We start from the raw sequence: 6802 nt of genomic DNA on the forward strand, positions 1-6802 counted from the left end.
AATTGATGTCAAAATGCTAAAATGAAGCTACCCAGCCATACCTCTGCCAGATGAGAATCAGTGAGTGATGTTGTTTAGACAAAACCCAGACCTATCACAACAATTAAGTTGGCTCACTATACCTCAGATAAAGAAAACAGAGCATTTAATTTAATATAATTAGGAAAAAAGATTTATTGCTTTCCTAATATCTTCAAGTACTCTTTAAATTTGAAATCTATTTGATTCATTACTGATTGAGAAAGTAGTTATTGAGGAAAAATTGTATTGTAGCCAAATTGAGACCCCAGGAGGAGTTGAAGTAAAGAATAGTGAAGAATATTTTGCTTGCATATTTCTTCTCCACCAAATATTTTACATTGCTGGATATTTTGATATTTCATTTTATTCTTGCTTAATGTTTGTAGAAGCATACAGAAATTGTTTATTTTGGTTAAATTTAACCAAAGATGCATGACTAAATGTTTTTAAGTTTTGTTTTTCTGTGGCTTATGAGAATGAAGATCTTGGCTCTTTTTAAGAAAATTTCTATGATTCACTGATACTTTGGGATTATGTTGGTTGACATCCCTCACTGTGACAAAAGAAAAACCTTATGACTCAGTGTGGAACTGATGAAGGAAGAGACTGGTCATGTTTTTATATGATAATGAACTACAGCATCAGACCAGAAGGAATCATAGGAAACCACTGGCAATCCAGGAAGTTTTCTGAAAGTCATGAGCTACAGTAACCCTGAGATTACAGAAAGTCACAGGGGAGCAAAAGCCACACTGTCCAATGCCATCAGTGTCACTGCCCTATCAGGTTCTAATGTTAGCGAACTGGAGGTCTGGGTCCTACTGAAATACAGAGCATTTTGTGTTATCTATTCCCTTGTCTTCGTATTTGTTTTTTATAGTTGTGTTTTTTCCTCTGTTGTCCAGGCTGGCCTTGGACTTGTGACCCTTCTCTTTGTTTGCCAAGTAGCTAAGGTTTACCTGGCTTAGATCTTTTTATTTGTTTGTTTTAATTAATTTATCTTATTAGAACTAAATAAGACTATATTTTACTGATTAATGACATCCTTACCCCATGTGGAGGGAACATCATAAAAGAGAATGTAGAAAGAATGCAAGATCTGGATGATAAGGAAGAGTGCTGTAAAATGCTATACTTTAGGTATGACATGGCTGCTACAGGTATTAACTCCCAGTACTTGTGATTACCCGAACAAGATCTGTGTAACATCAAGCCAGTAAAAAGTTCCATTATAGAGAGTAGAGTGACTTTGAAGGTCACACTCTGAGCTAAGGAATTACTGGCACATGATGATTGTTAGGGAGGGGCAGTCATCTTACTTTTTTAGAAAATGGCCACTAGTCGGTGACATTCACAGGCCCTAGTGAATGAGCCCACATCCATGCCTATGCAAGCAGCAAGTAGTCAACTCAGCAGATTATAAAGTATGTAGGTTACAAAACAAGGAAATGTGTCCAAGAAGTGTGGTGTGAAGGGAAGGTAGAAGAGGGGGTAGATATAATGAAGATTATATATATATATATATATATATATATATATATATATAGATATAGATATAGATATAGATATAGATAGATAGATGATATACATATATATATATATATGAACTTTTCAAAGAATGAAATAAAAAATCAAAAGTAATGATGAATAAAATGTTGGCTGAAGAATGCAACCTCAGGAAATAGTGTACTTTTGAAATAATGTTTTCCTTCTATTCAGAGCAGAAAATAAGACCATGCCTCCTTCTTTATGCCAAGAATCACTATTGGCAAGGTGTAGAAAATAATGTAATTGCTCAAACTCAAGAAGAATCAATCCACAGTCTTCTAATATAACATTCATATTTTATACAAAATGCTTAATGAATTGCTCTTGCTGTGTCCCACATACTCTACAGTTGTAAGTCACAACAGGACAACAAAGAGATGGGAATTATGATAAATGAGAGATAATCTAAGACATTATGAAGCAAAAATGGAAATCACTAACAGAAATATTAGCAAACCATATCTTAAAGTGCACTGAAATATCCAGTATCACCTTCAATTTGGATTTAATCCAAGTATGAGACTTGCTGTACACTCCAAACTAAGCCATGTGAACTTCTGAATTGTAAGGTAAACAGGAGATCTCTGTTGTGACTGAGTTAAAATCACATGATAATGTCCAATACATGTTCTTTAAAAGTACTCAAAGCCAACTAGGAATACAGAATCCACTTAAGTTGGTAAGGAACACTTATGAAATAGTCAAAGCTCACATTGTTTTTAGTGGTGAAGGGGTAAACATATTTCACTTCTATGCTCAGGAGTAAGTTAAGCACATTCTTGTTTCCTGTCTCCTCCCTAACATCATACCAAACATGAGAAGTGCAAAAATGTCTTGAAACGAAAGTTATATGAATAGATATCAATTGGAAAGGATAAACAAAAACTGCATCATTTGGAGATGATATTACTATCTATGGAAAACATAGATTAACATGACCCCTTGGTATGAAAGAACACAGGATGATGTAAGCATATGAGATCAAACACAAAGTAAATTATTTTCATATATATTAGCAATGAAAAGTTGGAACCTGAAACGTTTAGTGCCATTAGTGCCCTTTATTGTAGCATGCACAATGAAGTACATAGTTAAAAGACAAAATTTATGTGATATCACAGTTAGAAAACTGAAAATTTATGGAGGAAATGAAAGACTAAGCGAATAAGTAGAAAAAATATTCAGCTGGGCAGTGGTGGCACACGCCTTTAGTCCCAACACTCAGGAGGCAGAGGCAGGTGGATCTCTGTGAGTTCGAGGCCAGCCTGGGCTACAGAGGAGTTCCAGGACAGGCTCCAAAGCTACACAGAGAAAACCTTGTCTCAAAAAAACAAACAAAAAAAATCATAGAATATAAGAATGAAAGTTAATGTAAATTTGTGAAATATATATATGTATATAAGTATCTATATCAAACCCAAAAATGTGTTGTTCAGATATTAACAAACTAATCTCTCAAATTTTTATTTAAAAGTTAAATTATCTGCAAAAATCAGTTCTGTTAAGATGAAAAAGAGAAGGAAAGAAAGAGAATAAGGAGGAAAGAGAGGAAGAAGAAAAAAACTGGGACTAGAGTTTCTCAGTTTCCACGGTTTACCTACAAAAAGCTAAGTTAATGTAATGTGGTACTGAAGAAATTAAAGAACATAAATCACTGGAACAGTATTGAAAGGGCCCAGAAAAAGACCACATAGACATCACCCACTGATCGTTGAATGGGCCTTCTAATGTAATTTCATCTTCAAAACAAAGAGCCTTTCTACCCGTGTTAAACCATGTTTAAATATTAAAAACAGGGTACTAAATAAGGAAGTCACAAAAATGAAAATGAAATACAGTAAGCTATGTAGAGAATTTTGAGTTTCCAAAATTATAGAGAAAAAATATTTATTTATTTATTTATTTATTTATTTATTTATTTATTTACTTATTTACTTTTTTATCTATCTACAGGTTGTAGGAGGAGAGCACAGAAAGTTACTTGAGAGTGGATCGTAAGTGTCAGTTTCTCAAGTTCAAAGGAGTCATAGAAATGGATGTAATAGTTGTTGCACATCATTGGGAAATAATTAATACCACCAAACACTATCCTTTAGATGAACTAGACCAGTCATGCCTGCCAATATTTTCATTAAGCTAAACACAAGTTCTTGTTGTTGCCAACACACTCCTTAAACATACGGATTATACTAACTTTCTCCCCTTGCTATCTACTACATTCCTCTCAAATAGTGAAAAAAAAAAAATCACCAAGATCTACCACTCACCACTTAAATGTTAATCCTACAACAATGAGAAGTCTTCATACTATTATAGCAAAGAGAATACTGTGCATGAAAAAAGGACTTTATCTCCAAACAAATAAAATTTGAATATACTATGCACTTTACTAATAATATAAATATTGAAGTGTAGTGGGTAGCCATTCCAGCTTTGATCTGGAAGTTCCAACCCCCAATGAGGCTTCGGTAACAGTCATGTTATGCAAATGATTTCATTTACAGTGAATATCCTCAGTGGTAAACATTAAGATGTATCAAAATAAATATTATCTTTTCACAACGCCACAATCTCAGTATAATCACAAGAAATATAATAAATTCTGTGTTAGTATGTTCTCTAGAACAGCTGACATGTATTCCTTAAGATGGTCAAGGTCACAGATAAAACACAAATTTCACAGGCTGGCAGCTATTGGAGTGATATAACAATTAAAAGCAATATGGCAACCTCATTGCATGCTGTAACAAATAGAATATATCAATAGAAAAACTGGTTGGCATTACATATAAAGTATGAAATTTGCTGTCTAGCAACATTGTAAAGCCTGATTCCTAAGTTGGGACGAATGTACCATAGAAATAAAAGTTGTGAACCATGGAGGAACCTGGGCATGAGGTAAACAAGGATTTCTCCATACTATGTTTCATAAATTTTCTATAACTCCATAATTATCCTAGATGTATATTTTGAGAAAAATGTCATAACTTCTCCAGATCAAAAGAAATTTGGAATGTAATTGTAAAGATAAACTAGAATACAGTTTTTTTCCAGCCCACAATTGTCTGCAATTCTAATTCCAAGGGATTTGACCCTTGCTTTTGTCTTCTGAAGGAAATCTATATACATAGTATTCTTATATACATTAAGGAAAAGCTTTCACGTGTGTGTGTGTGTGTGTGTGTGTGTGTGTGTGTGTGTGTGTGCAATAAAACTAAGTAATTATTTTAAAATCTGAGAAGAAATAACAGGCACATCTACAAAAATAAAATTTTAACTCACAAATTGAATTTCATGATTTGATTTAACAAATTGTGATTCTATATGCACATAAACAATCAAGTAATTAATATAAAATCATATCAACTGGGCATGGTGATGCATACCTTTAATCTTTGCACTAGAAAGAAAGATACAAGTAGATCTCTGTGAGTTCACCATGTGCCTGTTATTAAACAACAAATCCTAATCTCTCCTGGACTACATAGTGAGACTGTGACAAACAAATATGTCATGTAGAAGTGATCAAATAAAAGATTTATAATCTGAAAACAAAACAAATGATTTTACTTCATGAACACAACTATAAGAAAGCTATAATATATGAAAGAGGAGAACAAGTAAGAAATTAATGGTCAGTTCTAATGGGTTGGAATTTTCCTCCAACTTAAAATATTAAAGCATGATTCCTGAATTCTCAACATGCTGATGTTTGGATATTTGAAAGGCAATTAGGTCTTGAGTGAAAACCCTTAATAATGACATTAGTGCCCTCATACAGTATCAGGTTTGATTTTTGTTTTTGTTTTTGTTTTGTTTTGTTTTGAGAAAAAAAAAACTGCAAGGGTCCCAGACTCATCTGGAACTCACTGTATAGTGAAGGTAGTCAAGGACAACCTTGAAATTCTGATCCTACTGCCTTTACGATCTCTTTTGAAATTAATGACCATCACATTGAAGAGTACTACATCAGTGAATAAATTGTGACAGAATATAATTCAGGCCATATCATATAATACAGGAAAACTAGAAAGATGGATTCAAGAATCCATCATACGAGCAATAAGGACAAGAAAGAAGGAAGGATGATCATATTCCATACAGAGTTCATGAAAAATACTATGAATGGTATCCTAGTTAGGATTACTATGGCCGTGGTGAAATGGTATGACCAACAGCAACTTGGAGAGGAAAGGGTTTATTGCTTAAACTTCCATATTACTGTTTGTAATTAAAGCAAGTCAGGGCAGGAACTCAAAACAGGTCAGGAACCTGGAGGCAAGAGGTGATCAGATTCCATGGAGGGGTGGTGATTATTGGCTTGCTCATCATGGCTTGCTCAGCCTACTCTTGTGTAGAATCCAGGACCACCAGCCCTGGATGGTACCACCCACAATGGGCTAGGTCTTCCTTCATCAATCACAAATTACAAAAAATGCCTTATTGCTGTGGGATGGTCTATATGTCAAATGTGTTGCTGATTGGTCAATAAATAAATCACTGATTGGCCCGTGGCCAGGCAGGAACTATAGGTGGGACAAGGAGGAGAATAGAGCTGGGAAGTGGAAGGCTGAGTCAGAGAGACACTGCCAGCCGCCATCATGACAAGGAAGATGTAAAGTACCGGTAAGCCACAAGCCACGTGGCAAGGTATAGATTAATAGAAATGGATTAATTTAAGCTGTAAGAACAGTTAGCAAGAAGCCTGCCACGGCCATACAGTTTGAAACCAATATAAGTCTCTGTGTTTACTTGGTCGGGTCTGAGCGGTTGTGGGACTGGTGGGTGAGAGAGATTTGTCCTGACTGTGGGCCAGGCAGGAAAACTCTAGCTACACCTTATAGCTGGAATTTATGGAAGCATTATTTTTTTTCAATTCGGGTTCCTTCATTTCAGATGATTCTAGCTTGTGCCAGGTTAGCATACAACTGTCCAGCACAGACAGATGCCAAGGATTTCTAAAAATAATTAGAGAACAATTTAAAGTAAATTTGTATAAGTATGCAAAAATAGTGTGTTTGCAAAATAAATCAAGACAAAGTAACATACATGAATGATGACGCAGTTGGAATTTCAACTTAGTGTGGTCATTTTAGTGCTGTTTTCTAATAAGTGGTAGAACAGGTAACTGGACATGAGAAAGAGCAGAGAGGGATAACCAGCAGTGCCGTTCATTATCACATTGGAATCTACAGCACACTGTGCCGTGCAAAAGGAGAAAACATTTAGATCA

This window comes from Peromyscus californicus, unplaced genomic scaffold (genome assembly GCF_007827085.1).
Source record: "Peromyscus californicus insignis strain IS unplaced genomic scaffold, ASM782708v3 Scaffold_20__1_contigs__length_68692818, whole genome shotgun sequence".
Classification (NCBI taxonomy): Eukaryota; Metazoa; Chordata; class Mammalia; order Rodentia; family Cricetidae; genus Peromyscus; species Peromyscus californicus.